General features: G+C 36.7%; 1 protein-coding gene and 1 long non-coding RNA gene across 8 annotated transcripts in view; one reads left to right on the forward strand and one right to left on the reverse strand.

The window, feature by feature from the left end:
- LOC139967268 (uncharacterized) overlaps positions 1-19,937 on the reverse strand; it is a 58,939-nt gene that overhangs the window by 21,863 nt on the left and 17,139 nt on the right. The window lies entirely within an intron of this gene.
- LOC139967253 (uncharacterized) lies at positions 2,829-10,066 on the forward strand. The gene is made up of 3 exons (XR_011792925.1): positions 2,829-3,376; positions 5,075-5,289; positions 6,007-10,066. It is a non-coding gene; the product is annotated as an uncharacterized lncRNA (long non-coding RNA).

Genomic DNA, 19,937 nt, shown 5'->3' on the forward strand with positions numbered 1-19,937 from the left:
GTGCACTCAAATATTATAACGTTAGGCCTTAAGTTGTCTTGTATTGTTTTACTTACATTTTGACAACAATCACTGGTGGCTCGAAGATGCACTTGAATTGTTTCTGAAACTATCACGTAGTATTTTTAATCATTGTTTTGATCAGAAAATGTTAAGAGTTGAGACAATCTATGAATTTTGTGGGAAGCTTACATCTCTGGTCCTGAAAAGGATATATCATCTCACAGTTTGTTTCTTCTCTCTGCATTAAGAGTTGCTAATTTTAAATGTGCATTCATACCACAGTAGTTTCTGTTGCAAATTTTTTTGTGGTCTAATTGACCACGTGCTTCAGTAAATTTTATTTTGGTGCAACAATCGTGTGTAAACTTCTATACTTTAGAACATCAAATTTATGATTTTTTAATCGACATTGCGTAAAAAGCTATTCACATAGGCCTGTAATTTTCGTACAGATGATTGTTTGCAAAGATCACAGGATAAATGTTGGATCAGGTTTTGGTAATATGCGCATGTGTAGTTGAAAATGAAGTTCGAACAGGCTATGTACATGACGAGTAGAACAGTGAACTGTGTGGAATTTAGCAAGAGAAATGCACACTGTAGCTACAGTGAATTTTGAGAGTTGGTTGTTGGAAGCGCTGCAAGATCAAAACACGGAGCTACTACGGAGATGGCAAGTAGGGAAGTACAAGGGCGGAATGAAGGAGGGTGCTGGGGATAGAAAATTGTTTGGAACGGAAGGGCAAAAGGAGGAGTGGGCCAGGCTGCCCCTGTCAAAAAGCGAAGCTAAGGCACTGACCCATCTGCCCTATAATACAGGGGCGTATCCAGGATTTTCTAACCCGGGGGGCACGAATTACTATCTAAGCAGAGCGCCACCATGGGTTGGCGCATAGCGTACAAGAAAATTTCAGGTTTTGATACCCCCCAGATCACCGGAAATGCCACTTCTCGGACTTGAAACTGACCAACCAGATTTACACTTTTGCCTAAGAACCAAGTATTTCCAAATAGTTTTGTTTTCATGTATAACCTTTTTGAAGATTGTCACCAGTCACACATCATGTTCAACCTCATCAAATCTCCTGTGGATCATTGCTTTTGTAGGTGATTCTATGTCGCGGCCCACAATACCCGTCAGCCCACATTTCAAGGTTTTAAGCCCAATATTTGTTCAGAATTTGAAAATTGATATTTCTCGTGAATAAATTTACTTCAAAACATACCCATAATGTTTGCACAAAATTTATACGGACAAACAATATAGAAAAAACTCCTTGAACCCCTAACAGACCGGTCAAAATTGCACGAGTAGAGGGAAATATGATGAAGAATGTTGGTCAGGGAACTTTCGAAAATTCAGACACAGTTAATTTATTGGTGTACAAATATTATAACGGCTACTATAAAACTTCGTTGAAGGAAATAAAAAAATACCAGATATATCTGAAACCGAACACTACATACATCGACAGTTTTGAGCATGGGCACAGATCAGTCTTGGATAATGGTGGGGACGCGTGTCTGTTCTCTGGCACTATCTAAGAGGAGTGCGACCATGGGTTCGTGAGTAGCATACGTTTTTTTTGTTGCAAATACAACCTCCCAGATCTCCAGAAATAACACTTCCCAGACCTAATGATGCTCCCAAACCTCCTTTAGTTTTTTAGATTTCATGGCTTAGAAATTTAGTTTGGGGAAATACATGGGCGTCTGCAGAAAAAAATCAGGTGACAAATGATCCAAGTAGACTTTTGTATACGGTGGTGGGTCTGGGGTCCTCTCCAAGAAAACAATTATAGACTGCTTGCAAATGCGATTTCCGTCCTATATTTAACAATTGTGGATAAAATATAATAAAATGAGAACTGCTGCATGTCATTTGCACAATGCTGGATCAAACTACGCCAAAGTTCAATAAAGGGGAACCTGAAATACAGCTATTGGTCAAGACAAATTGGTGGGGACATGGTATATCATGTGCCCACTACTGAAAAAGTTGGTGGGGATGCATCCCGCTGTCCCCACCAGGATCTGCGTTCATGGTTTGGAGGCTGTTCATCCCGGAACGCCATTTTCATGCTCACTGATATGAAGTGATATCTACTGTTTGCTTTACAAATTCGAATAATTGAAATGAGACTGAAATAAATGCCTGATCTTGGAAAATTGCAAAAATCGGGAGTGGTCACACTCCATTTAGATGAGTGCACGACTTCTAGACGTCACTAATACACAACCCGACCACTAGTCTTGTTATCGATGAAGTGGTGTGTTGCCGGATTTTGTCAAGGTCTTGGTACTACGGGCGAAGGTTATTAATTAAGTTTTGTAACTCATCGGGAAGCGATAAGAGGGGTGGGGCGTAGGGGTTGTGGGGCGTGCGTTTTCATGCAGATGGGAACAATCTCAAGTAGTGATGGATGCGCCCCCCCCCCCCGCACATGATAAGCCCTTGGATCCGTGGCACTACATGATATTCACAGGAGATGTGCGAGTTACGGTACTAGGTTTGGGGTAACAATAAGCATTCAGGTTGGAGTGTATCACATTTTATCTCTGGATGGCAGTGTTGCATCGAAGAACTTTTGCAGTTCGCATATAGATCCTGGTCTAATACCGAAATGCGTCATGTTCAAAACCAGCGAAGGTTGGTTTCATAGCACAATTGGCGTCCATACACAGACACGCGTTATAATGATAGACCATATATACTAGTATATATATATATATACCTATATATGTATATATATATATATATATATACATACTAGTATATATGGTCTATCAATCTATATATATATATCTATATATATAGCACTGGATTGGTATTTACGTTTACTTCTCCAAGTTGGTGCTTAGGTTTACCTGAGGTGAAATGATTGGATCAACTTGAAATTTTACATCAGTATACCTTATGGTACTAAAACTGCATATCAGTCGTTAAAAAGTTGCTACCTACTTTTTGGGTCATTTGGCAAGGAAAAATCCAATTGGTCAAACCCTTACGGTAAACCTAAGGCTTGCTCTCAAAGTATATCCCCCAGTTGATTATAAGTTTACTTGACGTACAGGCATCCGTAGTTTTCTTGACAGCGGCAGTAGCCTGTATTCAGTGTATACGCTCTACACTGTGTACACTGTATACGCCAGGGCTAACACTAAAGCATACCCGTAGGCTGCACTGCATGCAACCCAATAACAGTTTCGGCTAAGATGATGTGTAGTATCTGTTCCCTCTCAATGCAAGGGGACTGGGCTTGAGATCGAGTCAGCCGTTCGGTAGTTTGGTTTTCGTGCCCAGGTTCTTTCCTTGTTGACTTTTTCTTAAAAAAGTACCATTAACACAAAAACGTCTCACCAACAACTTCAGGTAAGGTCCATGAGATTAGTCAATAGAAAAATTTGGTGATATTAATAACGTTGATATTATAACATTGTTGCATACAGCTTCACGTAATTTGTTCATACCCATATTCCAATACTATAGTCTAGACTAGCCATAGCCTAAAACTTGTAAGGCCTAGCCTACGTTCGGCTGTAGCCTAGGGCCATAGTCCAAGTCCTAACACTACCTTAGCATTGGGTCAAGGGTAAACTGGTCTGTAGTTTGAGCTACAAATTAATACCAACTGCCAGAGAAATTAGATTTCAAGTAGGTCAGCTTAACTTCTTAGACTACTGTGCATGTATGTATCATATATGGCCTTAGATTTTGCTGGACAATAATGTTACTGTGCATTGCCCTAATCATGACCAGATACTGTTGCATGGTGGGCTTATAATTGACGCACTTAAGGATTTGATCAATGATATCTATCAAGGAAAAATCCAAATTACTCAACTGTATGTGTTTTTCATATGTGTAGTTCCTCAGAAATGTTCTGATCTCAAAATATTTAAGGTTCTGTGCTTATGCACCGTACAATTGAGCAGAATTTGACCACAAAATGTCTGCTGTGTCAAGTTCTTTCATACCCCTAAATTGACACATTCGTCGATAAGCTAACTGTAGTGTAGGCCTTAGTATACATCCATTGACTTCAGATGCTGTTTGCTATGCTCTGAGCCTCTAAGCTCTGACAGGTGAGGTCCCAGAGAGTAGTGTTATCATATTTAGGTAATGTTGGGTATTTTTAGGGTGTAAGATTTCCAAATGGCCAAAAAACGTGCAAAACTGGGGGGAGGGTGTTAAAAGCTTAAAAAATACCACAATTTGGTCAGCAAATACCTCAAATGGATTCAAACTCATGAAAAATGTAATTCTGTTTGACTGCAAAAAAGTTTAGGTGGCCTGCTGTATCGTTGCTAGTAATAATTTAAGGTGCGTCAATTACGGGTGTGCGTCAATTGTGAAGCCTTTACTATACTGTACAGTAGCTATGCCTAGATTATTAGAGACTGAAGTCACCAAGCAAATGTAACTTACAAGTAGCCTGTATTGAATAAGAGATGCTATAATTGCTAGAACTTTTCAAAAAGTTCTTGGAAGTCTTTACTCTCCAAAATATTCTCAGACATTCTAAACACCACTGTACTGTAAGATGTCTGAATATCCCAGTGAGGGTATCAATAAAAACAGTTAAAGGATATAATACTTGAAAATACAGCATCAAATTTGGGCCAATGCAGAATACCTTTAATCTAAGTCTCTCAAGTGATGCATTGTGTTTCTTTTGTGTCTTATTTATAACTAGCCAAAATTTGTACAAAATAACAATGCCATGCGTCCAAAAGGTTATTGAGTCAGTACAGTTCCATAATGTAACTGTTACAAAAGCAGAGTGCACCTAATTAAAAGTTAACATCCTCCAAAAATCTATATAACACAAAAATTTGATAAAGCCTTCTATCCCCTCCCTTGCATATGTATAAGTCATTTTGTTAAGTCTATTTAGATCCATAAGTAATACCAAGTTGACTAAATGTGCAATATTCAGTGTTAAAGATCTGAGCTCTGTATTGGCCCAAAATATATTGGAGAGAAGTGTACAATAAAAATTGAAATAATGCACATCTACACTCTGACCATTTGATATTTATTTGATTGGCACTGTTAATGTTTTCTCAGACAAATTTGATGATCAACAATCTCAAGATGAATGACAACAGCCCACTATCCAAGGGAATAACACTGTACGATGTAGCTGCCATGCAGTGAAAAAGTCAATGTTGGAACGGTAGCAATCATAGCTAGAGCACAGATGCCGTCTGGGACAGACTGATGTGGTGACCTACTGCATCATTGACAGCAAAATGGAAGATATTTTCTGAATTAACCAAAAAGTAAGTTAATATTCTGTAGGTTTGACATCGCATAAACTTGATACCATAGGACTCTATTATCTCAAATACGAGTAACATCTGAGGTAATTTATTCCAAAGTTATGGAATGAAGAAACAATCAGAAGGGATGAAAACTTTTGTATGATCTGGTTAATGTGGTGGTATCTTTTCCTCTATCTCCATAGTATTTAACTACACTAGAGCTATATCCACTCTCTGGTTTTTCACTCTTAAAGGTCAATGCAGGACAACACCAAATTGTCAGGCTAGGTCCACATAAAATGTACATGTATATTTAAATTTTGAAATCTTTACAATTGGTAAAGCTTAAATAACTTGCAACTTTTAAATGCACTTGCTATGGTAGGGAGCTGTTTCAGCTCCAATTGAATGCATGGCTGCATAAATAAAATGTGTAATGTTGTATACAAGGCAAGATGAATCAAGAATTAATGGGCCCAAAATGGGATGGATAAACGAATTGAAATTTACAGTGAAAATAGTATATATGAAAGGTTGTGAGATGATTAAAATATTGGCTGAATTACAGGAGATTTAGTTTTGTAAAGCAGTTCATTGTTTTCTTCATTTGTAGAGTGTGAGGTCATGTGAGGTCTATTCGGTAGTCTCAAAACATTCCAAGCTATATTGCGTGTGCTATAATTGGGACCAAATCAGCATATCTTTAAGAGAAAGCTTTTCTTTTTGTACCAACAGATGGATAGATCTACAGGCTGATACAGCAAAGGATATGCTCTAATTAGAAATGCCAGGCAAGATTATCACACATTTTACAGTGGGGTGAATACAATCATCAACCAAGCTTTTCATCATGCTGTACATAGTGGTATAGCTCCTTGTTGGGCTTATCAATTAAAAGCTTGCATAGAAGCCGATGCCAAGCAAAGCAAAAGTATGTCCTGTAAATCGCAAAGTAGATTCACACGTCTCATGTATATCCTCTGGGACACAGCACATCTTTCAATGGAGTTAGGAAGTTGCTGGGAATAGTTGTTGAATTGGCACAGTAATATAGTATTTGCTTCACATAAATGCAGAGCAATAACAGAAAACTAACTAGTTCCAGGATATGTTACACTGTTACACCATATAAAAGATAGAGGAAATTAATATTATAAGCTTCAAGCAGACAGAACCAAGAGAATGCAGACCAGTCTTCATGGGAAGTCTTCTACATATTTAACTGTATAAATGGACTCATTCTTTTGCAATGTACTTCTTGAAATATTTTAGTTTGGTGACATTGTGGCACCACATGTTTTTGTAAGTATTAGGGAACATTTGCAGCTGCTTGTCAAGAACATGGAACTTGTTATACAACTGAAGTGGTCCTGATGCTTAAGTGGCTAAAGTGTTGAGGTCAGTAGTGTAGCCAGGATTTTATTCAGTGGGGGCGCTGGGGGGGGGCTTGACCATTTCCTGGGAGGGCGTCTTGTTACTATCTAAGCGGAGCGCCACCATGAGTTGGCGCGCAGCGTACCCAAAAATTTTAGCTAAAAAGGCCTCCTAGATCGTTGGAAATGACACTTCCCAGGCCTTGTAAGCTGCTCTAAAGTTTCACAACATCCTTTACTTTGAGATCCCCATGTCTTGATATGGTCATCAGATAGTTTAGAGAACTAGAAGAAAAAAGACAATCTGGTAAGTTGCTTTGAAATATCATGACATATCTCGGCCTATGCGCTATGTCACGTCAGGTTTTTCAGCAACTATAGCCTACTACCGGTCCGCGGTCGAAGGGTCGTTCATGAGTGGTCATCATGGAGATTCGATACCATGCAGACCAATGAATGATATATTTTTCGCACATGTAATTTTTTCGACACCCAAAACGCCACTGGGTACATGGTGCCGGAGCACATATCTTCAAAGTACTGTCTCCAACTTTCAATTGTTTCAAGCTACTATGTGACCAAAAAGAAGTTCTCAAGATGATGGTTGGCATGATTCAAATTCATCCAGTGCAAATTCATCCAGATGCAAATTCATCAATATTGGTCGAGAACTTGCTAGAACATTCAGTAGGTTTATTCAAATTTACACAGTTGGCAATGAGGTGCCACATTAATCTCATATCAGACGACAGGGAGATGGGTTAAACAAATCTCCCAAACCTGTACATCTATGTTACCCTAACCTACAGCGAAAGTTTAGAATAATGAATGAAATTCATACTTCAACCAAAGCTAGTCATGTTTGTCAACAATAGCGGTAACTGGAATTTTGCATCAAATGAAAACCCTATTTCTCACCAGGCAAGTCATAACAGTAAGCTGTCTGAATTAGCATCTTCAGATCGAATATGGGTTTGCTGAGTTAGGGAGCAATATGTTCGAAGTACAAGGATCAACCAATGAACACAATTTTAACATAAGAGGCAGAAATAGACACTATAGCAGAAATCATTATGTCTTCTTTCTGTTTATTACTGATAAATGCAAATATTTTCATTAAAAATCAATATGAAATTTCATGTTACTTTCAGAAATATATAAACAAAGCAACTTCTATAACTTCAGCTCATTCACATTCATGCTATCAGCTAGAAAATTTACCATGAGACACATTTTCTATGAGGCATTGATGTGAATACAACTGACATAACTTGTGCTATTCAAATGGATAAAGGGCTTGGTCAAGTCATGAATAAGGCTCTGCCCCATATATTGCACATGTACAAAAAGGGTTACTGCTGTACATGAAATACTTTTTTGATGGGGGAGAGAGGGAGGGGGGGGGGGGGGAGATGTGGTAACATGTTGAAAAGACCACATCTTTTAATTTGTCATTTTTCTTTTGAACACATGCAAATGCTAGAAATGAAAGCACTTGGAAATTTCTTAAAGAGATATGCAGTTGTTGCCCTTGCACTGCTTTGAAGTCTGCACCACTGTAAATATTGTTGAAGGAGTGGAGTTCTGCGAATCTCTTGATATTTAAGTAATAAATTTTTCTTTTACTGTTTGTTAAACAGCTCCTAGCAGTAATATGTATTTACACGACATTGTATCTGAGGTTCATTATGTAACCGGTGTTTTCTACATACAGTCAAATTGAAAACCAATGTTAAACTTGTTCACCTGCAATGGTCTAAATTCAGAAAGTACATCAATATCATATCTCTTTTGCATGTTGTATAACGGTAACTGAATTTGAAGTGGATTATATTTATCAATGAATATAGCAATGTTTTGGGTAAAAGCAATTGAAGCATCCATTTGAACTTCATGTTTTCCTTGCATTGTTTGCTACTTCCTCCTATCTAGATTCGAAAGGGACATATAGATAAATGCTCAATACCTCAAACAACATTATTTAATCTTGTTTCCCACAAAAAAAATATTCTGTCCCAGTTTCTTTAAACTACTCAGGATAAATGGAGGGGGGGGGGAGTTGGACAGGTTGGGAAACTAAATATTTGACAGATGTTGTATTTGACAATAAAATTCACCTTCCCAAGAAAGTAATACAGTTCTTTAAGTGGCATTTTATGAAGGACCTACAGTATGTAACGAGAGCAGAATTGGTTATTGCCTCCTGCTGAAATGTCCAATAAAGACTCGCAGTATTGGAATGTTCATCAGATTCCTCATTTTATAGAAACATCCGTGTTTATTGAAACTTTCCTAGGATGTTGCCAACAAGATGCAGTTGAAGTCTACTGTACCTTGTTGTCAAAGGTGGAGCTCACAAAAAGTCCTATCAACTAGTCTTATTCAAGCAGTGGCAACATATGGGAAAAAAGAAAAGCAAAATATGGTACAATTTTGTTAATATTATTTTGAACTATTTATCCCAACACCCTATCCTCCTTTTAAGACTTTTGCAAGCTTGTAAACCAGTTACAGCACTCATGCAACATGATATGACAAAGGTTCATTGCCAGAACATGAAACTAGCAATTTGGAGTAAATTTGTTAAAAGAATGATGAAGTTAATACACTGCAATATTGAATGCGGCTCAAAAGAGCTTAAGAAGTCTTTTGAGGTACATTACTTGTTCTGATAAATATATTAATTGCCCTAAGATTCAGCTATTAAAGCAGCTACTAGTCAGATACTAGATAGTATGGGATCATGAAGGTTTTCAGATTTTACCTATATTGGCCTCAAATAACCTTTGACTTGGCTAAAAGCATTAGCGTGAACTCAGCACATGATACACCTGCATACAAACTTCCATTCATCATTCCAATATTGAACTATCATGTTAACAGGGCTTTCAGTTTCAGATATCTAGTTATCTCACATGGGCTTCTGCTATACTGTACAAATTTATAGAATAGTACTCAATGTCAGAAACCTATATGCACTACATATGACTACCAACTTTTCCTTGTTGAGTTAGATGCTCTATGTTACTCTACTGACCTTGAGTAGCCTTTGACCCTCAATGAAGCCAACACCTACTGAAAATTCCAGTATAAATATAAAATTAATGAAATGATTCAGAAAATACTTTAACAGAAAGAAAAACTATTATAAACACTTCTGTTCATACTGACCTCAGCGTAAACAATTTAGAGACCAAGAACATATGGTATAATAACTATTAGCTAACATTTCTTCCTTCTACTCTGCAATTTTGAGAGAACAATAAGCAAAATTGATACTGGCAAATGTAACATGGCAACAATAACAATAATTCACAAATGATGATGACATCAGAAAAAGTAGCAACCATGACAATGATGATGATTTGAAAATCTTAATGAGCAATCCTAAATGTATTAAACTAGAATATCACTTTTAGTAGAGCAGGGTTCTCACAAGCACGTTTTAACCTGGCGGTGGTCGTGGTTTGAATATGATTTTGCCTCTCCCTGCATGGTTTGAAAGTTAAGCGCCCGGGCTGATGCGAAACAGGAATGGTATTTTGATTGATCGATGAGTGAAAGTTGAAGTTAGCTTGCTGCAACGGGCCAGGCATTTTTGCCGCGTTGTGTCTTTGATATTGGAACAATTTTGTGGAATTTTATTGGAATTAAAAAAAAAACGGATTTCCGTAAAAATACGGAAGACTTACATCCCTGAAAAAAAAACAGGATTTCCGTAAAAATACGGAAGACTTACATCCCTAACAAAAGGATACCACATGCAGTACCAACAAGAGGGATGCCCATTATATTGAGGGTCCACTAGACTTAAGGTTTGCTAGACCCAACACCCCCATTGTGGGAAGCATTATTGAGCGTCTAGTTAGCATTTATTGGGTAACTGAAGTATTGAAGGACCTTGGTGTCTCCCCTCCCAGTAGTTTTATAACATTTATGAACCAGGAAGAGCTTGCTGCCACTTATCTGGTCCGAAAAAAATTATAGCATGAGGTAAATTTCCTCCTGGGTGCATAATTATCATAACAGTTCAAGAATTTTTACCAAAGGTGATCTTTGGTATCTGGAGTCAGCTCGGACTTGAGGGGTCTTGGATTTGGCTCAGACCAGATGGACTCGGACTTGGATCGGAATCTGGCTAATTGGACTCGACTACAGCTCTGCCATAAATATAAAGAGAAAATGGATTGTTAATAATTTATGATATGATGTTGTGAAGGTAGAGACTTAGAGAGTACTCCTAAATGTAATGGATAGCATTAAACTCTTTGTTTCACTAACAAAAGGATTCTCAAATACAGTACTAGCAACATTACAACTAGAATAGTTGACTACCAATACGCTGCAGTGAAATAAGGGAGTTAAATAAAGAGCATCCCTCAATGTAATGACTAGGATGAAACTCTTAGTTTCACTAACAAAAGTATACCACATGCAGTACCAACATGGGGGGGGGGGGGGAGGATGCCCATTACATTGAGGGTCCACTAGACTTAAGGTTTGCTAGACCCAACATCCCCATTGTGGGAAGCATTATTGAGCATCTAGTTAGCATTAATTGGGTAACTGAAGTATTAAAAGACCTTGGTGTCTCCCCTCCCAGCAGTATAACAACTGGAATAATGGATTGGGGAAACAATGTTTTATTTGATACAGTGAAGTAAGGGAGTTACATGAATAATAGTTAATGCAATGAATATGATTAAAATCTTTGTTTTACTAACGAAAATTATTCTCAAATACAGCAACATAAGAATTTGTATAAATGGATTATTAATAATGAATTTTATGATGCTGTGAAGGAAGAAAATTCATTAACAAATTTTAATTTGTATGCATGTCATATACCTGTCCAGAAACTAAAAAGAAAAATTCAAACTCACAGAATGCACCGTACCTGGCTCCAAGCAATGACATATAAATCTAGTCCTCATTGTATCTACAGAAGTTGTTTGTCCAATTTTAATCGAAAGCCTTTCCTTTCATTGAAAATTTTGATCTTCAGTAAAAATATTCTTCTGTCTGCAGATTTTATTGATGACACTACTTTCTCCTCTTGTGGAGAAATTCCACCAGCTCTTGTTAAACAAACCAAAACAACATTTCAATCATATGTCAAAGTTTCACTGAAGTACATTCCATGTAAATATTTTTTAAAAGCCTCACATTTTGATATTGACATTGTTGCAAAAGGTACAACTAAACACATCATAATCAAGGTTAAAATGTGATGGTGTGTTAACACCTCAAGTCTTTGCTTCACAATCCTACCTACAATTCATTCCAGCCTGCCAGATTGCAGATTTACAGTACATTTGGTTTTCAAAGACTACGCATAAAGTCATTTCAATTCTGATAACATTCTATGATGGTGGAAGTAGCAAAGTAAAACAAAAGGTTTGGCAGTGACTTGGTGGGAAGTGGAAAGTCTTTCTTACAGTACTTTGTTAGCAGTTGCCTTAGATCGTTTACAGTTTTTGAAAATAAACAGCAAATTTTCATCATCTATGTTCGTGTTGAAACTTAGTACAGTAAATTTATATTATGTATAGTGTGTGTTGTTCAGACTTAGAGGATATTAAAGGGAAGACTTTAGAAAACTAACTTCAGGTCATAGGGATTTAAAATATATCTCACAGTCAATACTTACTGAATATTAAAGACAACTGGGGATGTTTGCAATATATGCTTGTGGGAGCTCCTTATTTCCATATAAGCCATTTCTCGCTGCATCCCATGAACCAGCAGCTCAAAGTTACAGTATTTTGATATCCTGTGTCGACCTTGAAATTGCAGCCCTGTACTTCTTGCAATTAAGTGGAGCATATCTGCTGTGGTGTTCTCATTCTGCATTCATGCATTCCTCAAATTGTGCCAAATTTAAGCCATCTTTTCTGACAAGAGAATGAACATAAATAAGTCCAGATAATGGTTTCATAAATTGCAAGTGGAAGTCTTGACAGTGCAGTTCCCTATTTGATGTCAATACTTAGTGTACATGTTGTCCAATATTCATGTCAGTTTAGTTAATTTAGCTATCACTTTTTTCATGGAAACCGCATATGCAACAATTGAGAAAAATGCCACACTACTAAGTTTGAATATTGATCTATTATTTGGTATGTAAGTTGTACCCAGGAATTTAGCATGCAATCACTTCAAGAGATTGACTGAGTATTCATGCATGGTTCAATGCCTCATCCCGCATGCAGTTCATTTACTTACAAATTGCATGCACCCTAGACTATGTATACCGGTACATTTTGTCCCTCTATGTATCATTTGGGGTTTAAGCTCAGGACTACTCGTGTACACAGACTTTGGCATTATGACTGAGTTCATTTTAATGTGTGGTTTCAATGATGTTGAAACTTTCCACTCACGATGGCATATGTGTGCGTGTGCGTTGGTGGGAGTACTGTGTTTATGATCCTAGCTTGTAAACACAGTTTCTCATGACAGTAAGCTTTATTGGACAGATCTCATAGTTGGTACAGTATGTACATAGATGCATCACAAGTACAACAAGCCTATTGTTTTTGGTGAAGGTCAAAGGTAATTTAGGTAAAAATGGTCAAATTGTGAAAACTCAATTTGAAGCATGGATAGATCTATTTATTGGTATGTCTAGGCCAGTGGTTGGGTCAACAGGGCAAACTTGTGAAAACCTTATTTAAACCATACATCTCAAGCCAGGGTACACTAGCTTGCAGAGATATATGTTTAGTATCATGTTATATCGATACAGAAGGCTTTCAGTGGTCCTTTTAGATCCCCAACTGTCACTTTGAAAATGTTGTTTATCACAGTTCTCAATAGTTTTTTGCTGTATATTATTAAGATACAATAAGTTGTACATGCAGCCTACACATATACGTAGCATATATGTCAGATTGAAAAATTCATAAAATAAAACTTATTACATAATGGAAACCATGTGCAGTGCAGTTTGCATAATGGTGATCTATTTATACACCCAACCAGCTAGTATCGGATCATAGCAACATGTTACCACATGTACGCATTTAAGTATTTTGTCACACAGTACAGTGCTAACATCATACAAGGGAGTTGTAATTGTTCCATAACAACTCTGATCATAATAGCCTGTTCGTGCAGGGAGTTGTAATGGAACAACTCCCTGGTTTGTGCTATGGACATGAGAACTATCTAGTGCCTGTTGAACATTAGTCTTGTGCATTTTCATGTTACTTACTAACACCAAATTACTGCACACAGATGGTCATTTTTAAAAGTATGAAAACTGAATACAATCAAGAGCTTTTATTTGGACATGATACCCAATATGAAACTACTTTAGTTGCACATACTGTATGTATGCTGGTTTTAATCATGAATGATTTTTATAGGAGCCATGAATTTTTTTTTTTAATGAAGTAGGTCTGAATTCCCTTGGCATTATAACCTGATTGAAATTTAACCTCTGTGATTGCACTAATATGTGAGACCATTGATCAACCTAATTAATAGCTTTTAATGATGAAGACACTGATAACAATTTCATAACTCATTAGTGTGAACACAATGCAAGGTTCAATGAGGTACTGTTTATTTCCTTAAAATGCATAGCTGGTGGTTTTTCATCATACTCTAATCCTTTCAAATATGTTACATTGAATCTTTACACTTTTCCATTGATAAATCACAGACTGTGTTTTTTTGTTATGGGATTCCGTAAAACTGGATCAAACCTAGCAATTTTGGACAAGGAATTTGCTCTTTTCGCAAAAACTCTTAAGTGCTCAAGTGACTGTACAGTAGGTCACCCTGTGAAGGCATTGTGGGACTTTGAGGAATACTTTTGATCAAGCTATTACTTCAGCACTATTAACACTACCCACATCATAACGTTAATATCAAAATGCCTAAATTACTTAGCCATGATTGCGTTGTTATTCTAAACTGAATACTCAATTGTTTACCTTCAGCCATGATTCATCCCATAGGTGCAGGGGAAAAAAACTCATGTTACAAAAAATTGTTGTACACTGCTACACTGAGGCCCTGTGTGACTTAGTTCTCTGAATCAGAACCAATGACACACCACTACTACTGTACGCACAGGGCTAAGTGATGCACACTAACACATATAGAGAATATTGTGGGGATGAATATTGTACCGAGACGGCAAACGTTTTCACCAATTTTAGTTTTGTAACTCGTTTATGGAATCTATCAGGCCCTTTCTTTTACTGTAGTGTTCCGTTTGCTTGTGTATCTGTTTTTGTGGAGTTGTGACTTTCTGACTGCCTTATTTTATGGCAGAGAGATTGAGACATACCCAAAGATTTATATTTCGTGAAATGGTTCAAAATTGCATCGCACGAATGCAAGTTCTTTCATACCCCTAAATTGACACATCTGTCGATAAGCTTACTGTAGTGAAGGCCTAAGTAAACATCCATTATCTTTGTATGCTGTTTGCTATGCTCTTGAGGCTGAGCCTCTAACCTCAGAAAGGTCAGGTCCCAGAGATTAGTGGTATTATATTCAGGTAATTTTGGTTATTTTTAGGGAGTAAGATTTCCAAATGCCCAAAAACATGCAAAAACACAATTTGATCAGCACATACCTGAAATGGATTCAAACTCATGAAATATTTAACTCTGCTTGGCTGCAAAAAGTTATGGTTGCCTGCTGTATCGTTGCTAGTACTAGCTACAGTAGTAGTAGGCTAGTATAGTAGTAGTAATATTTGGAGGTGCGTCAATTATTAAGCCTTTACTTTAAAAGATCTGGAAGATCACCAAGCTGCAAAATGTGTAGGTTGACCAGTCTGTTACAAGTATATACTTTAATTAATTTATCACATTTTATATTCCGAGTATCAGCAAAGGCAGTAGCAGGCAGCTGTGATTTACCATAGCCAGTAATACTGATAGGTCCAATTTAGGGCTAACGTTAGGCCTAGGCTAGTCTACTCTAACTCTAACCATGGTCTAGCTTACTTTATTTGTGTTCAGCATGAAGGTATTTACTCAAAAAGTTATTAATATATCCGGAACACTTTTAAGGAATTTACTTACAATGCATATACTCCACCAAAGTTCCAAAAGCCAACTTCAAATGGGCAATGTTTACGGTAACCTGCGGCACTTTCCTTTGTAGACTACCTGGCTAGGCCCACATAAAGTAACGTTGAATGTAAGCTATTGGTATAGCAACGATACGATCCGATCGACTGCCCTGCCACCGAACACAGAAAGAACTGCTTATGTATGGGGGCGTTGTTTCGTTACGTGTAAATTTGCCAGTTAAAATAGAAACTCTTATTTTCTTAAATATCCCAAATTAATGGAAGAAAAAGTACAAAAAGAACTATATATAGCCGCATTTGGTCAAAATCGAGGTGTAAAGTTGGGATCAACATATATACCATGTTCGTAATTCTGTTATATACCCTAATTCGGAATTACCTCCACTTTTGAGGGGAAATTTTACCCTTTAAATGAACGATTTTTTTTTTGTAACTTCGCAATTGAAAAGTTTATGAGGTTTTCTCTTAACTCGAAATAATCATACCTCAAAGGAAGTGAAATTGATTGAACAAGAAGACCCTAGACTTAGGTTTACCTGGTGTCAGGTAAACCTATCCCCGAGGTAAACCTAAGTCCCAGCTATCATGCGTTGAAGTAAACAAAAATACCAATGTATATATGTATATATATATATATGGTATATATATATGGTCTATCTATATATATATATATGTATATGTATATATATATATATATATATACACATATATACATATATACATATATATATTTATCAAAACAAAAAAATCTACCAACCTGTTGCAAATCACTTCAATCTCCAAAATCATTCTATTGAGAATTTGCGTGTTATTGCCATTGACCAGAACGATTCTTGGACAGATAAATCTAGGAAAGCGAAAGAAAATTTCTGGGAACTACCCTTACCAAACATGATGGCTTATTTAGGCTTCTGAATGCCTTCATTAAGGCTTCTGAATCCTTAAATAAGGATGTGAAGCCTTAAACTAAAGCTTCATGACTATGAAGCCTTAAATTGAAGCCTAACAAGCATTCAGAATTAAGGCTTCATGAACTTGAATAAGGATGTGAAGCCTTAAATAAAGCTTCATGACTATGAAGCCTTAATTTGAAGCCTAACAAGCATTCAGAATAAGTATTCATGAATCCGAAGCCTTATTTTCTCACTTCTGTGAAGCCTAACAAGCAGTCAAATAAGGATTCATGAATTTGAAGCTCTATATTGACATTGCTGTGAAGCCTTACAAGTCCTCATGAGTTTGAAGCCTTATTTTGGCATTGCCATCGAAGCCTAACAAGCAATCAAAATAGGGATTCATGAATTTGAAGCTCTATTTTGACACTGCTGTGAAGCCTTACAAGTCCTCATGAGTTTGAAGCCTTATTTTGGCATTGCGATCGAAGCCTCACAAGCAATCAAAATAAGCAATCAAAATAGGGATTCATGAATTTGAAGGTTTATTTTGACATTGCTGTGAAGCCTTACTGTAAGCTTAAATCTTCATGAGTTTGAAGCTTAATTTTGGCATTGCTATGAAGCCTAACAAGCAGTCAAAATAGGGATTCATGAATTTTTTTTTTTAAATATTGGCTATAGGCTGCATGCATTGGCTTTGGAGAATTGCCCAAGACTTTTGTAATGGACAGATCCTTGGTCATATACAATTCAGTGGACAAGCACATCGAGATACTGTAGGCATTTAAAGGAAGGCATGTACGCACGCTAGAAAAGAGTAACAACCGTCAAGGCCAAGACTACATTGGTACCCCCCTTTTACAGTGTCAGCTCCCTGGAGAGGCATTGGCTATGTGCAGTACTGATGCTAGCCAATTAGTGCAAATACCATTATATGAAAGAAGTATTCCTATATAATTAGCACTTACTGGACAATAAAGTGATGAAAAGCTTAATGAATGGTAAAATATTTCCTGTGTACACAGCCATATACGATGAGTTAATTTTGACACGGAGATATCAACTAAAGCTGTTTAAATTATGTACAATTGAATATTATTGCTACACTGTCAAGAGAATGACCTTCTGATCACCTTTTGTAATAAGTTTAACCCTACATCAGAATTCCAGTGAACAACAGTATGTATTAATTGGAACTCATTACTCAAAATAAAGTAAGTAGAGAAAGTAAACCATTCTTCTTAAGTGTTGTGATACAAGTGGAAACTGTTCTGCATCCATGGTGGCCAGGGTATCAGGGGATCCCTAGTTCTGTAGATGATTCATACAAATGACATATAAAAATCAATGTCCTGCCATGAAACTTAGGATGATTTGTCAAGTACCATTCATTTTTATTGATATTTCTCTCTATCAAATTAAAATGATGATGATTCAGATAATACTGTATATAGGATGATTATATCATATTTTATCACAATAAGTTTTGGTAGGAATGAAGAGTTTGATTATTTTTCTTTTCCAGATGAGCTCTTGACATCTTAAGAAGCAAACAAGCACTCATTTTTTTTCAAATTTCAGCTAGCTGGTTGTTTAAAGTATCCTCATGCATCGGTGATATATGTTATTAAATGGAGCACCCTGAAATATAAAGCATTGATTTGGTATTCTCCCATGAGTTATAAGGAAATGCCATTGTGTATTTAGCTACTGTACATGCTTCAAACTGTGCCTTGATTGCAACTTTACATACTGTGATGACAGAAATTTAAAAACTTTATAAAAAATACAGGATGATGCGCTATGACTTTTTGAAGTTTATATTTGGTATTGCCTGCACTCTCAAAATAATCATTTTACCACTTATACATTAACTAATGTTCAATAAATGCATTACTACAATAAGTTGGTGAAAGTCAAGTGGACTACTATTCTATGTTACACCCCTGGTAGTCAAATTGGGGTCACAACCCTTTTACGGACACCAAATGTTTTTTTGGGTGGCCAAATGTAAACATTCAATTGGAAAAATGTCAGCCAGTGTTTTTAGTTACTAGGAATTCAAAACGCGCGTTCCAGGGACACATCTGCCGAAAAAGTTTGCATTCCACAGATAAAAACTTATGTCCCCCAAGACAAACCTGTGTTAAATGCACAAGCCAAGCTATGACCTTTACGTTCTTTTGAAGTCAAGTATAACAACCCTAGATCACAATTTCTTGCAGTTTGAGACTAAATAGAATTGTTGAGGCCTATATATACACACAAACAAATTAAAAAAAGATAAAATTAGTTGCAGTACATTTCAAGAAAATGTGCAAATTTGAATGTTCACCAAAGCTGAAGTTTTTCCTGTTCTGGTAGACTTAGCCTAAGCTAAGCGTTACATACACAGAACGACTTCCTTGAGTACTGTAGGCCAAAACAAAAACTATATTTGGCATTACTTTACATCGTGACTAACAGCAAAAAAGTCTTTGGATTGTTCTTTGCAAAACAACTTCTGTCATCCACCCCTACCCACCCCCCTCCCCCAAGAAAAAAATAATAGAACGGCAACCTAAGTGTAATTGTTCTTCCTTCTGAGCACTGAACACGAGCCCTTCAATCTAATTATTCAGGTAACTCTTGCGCTGTAGATTAAGCGGTAAAGATTTGACAAATTACCAAAGAGATACGCAATGCCCTCTTGAGTCAAAAGTGAACGACAGCCATTAAGACAGAAAGAAAGATGAGAGGCTTACCACAGCAAGTTGCAACAAATACTTTTCAAATTGATTTAACCTATCAATTGTGAACAAGAATAACATTTTTCAGCATTGTACTGAATTCACAATTTATTCATATAGTCATTTATATCTACAGTGTTCCTGTTGTGTTGATTACTTTCTTTCTCCAAACAATACTGATCAGAATCAGCTTTCCAAATTCAAGTAAAAAGATTATGTTATAACACAGTGACCTGTACGTTCATGAGCTTTTTGCTCCACGTTTCTGGTCAGTTCGAATCTGCTACTGTAACTTTAACATTAAATTTCTCTAAATTAATGTCTCTTTGGACTAAACAGGAACCACAGTATTGTTTGTTTACTATTTACTACTAAAATACTTTAGACTAGTATGATCTAGCCAAAAAAAAAAAAAAAATTCTGCCTCCAGCTTTGCATTTTAAGGGCAGTTCCAGGCTCCTAACTTTAAAGAAGCTTAATTGTGTACCCTGCCCATGTAATTTTGGTGGACTAGGCTACAGGGCTAAGCCTAGGTATAGACCAAGACAGTAATAGTAATACAAAGAAGATATAGCCTAGGCCTCTTCACAATATTACCCTACTAAAAAGT

This window comes from Apostichopus japonicus, chromosome 5 (assembly GCF_037975245.1).
Source record: "Apostichopus japonicus isolate 1M-3 chromosome 5, ASM3797524v1, whole genome shotgun sequence".
Lineage (NCBI taxonomy): Eukaryota > Metazoa > Echinodermata > Holothuroidea > Aspidochirotida > Stichopodidae > Apostichopus > Apostichopus japonicus.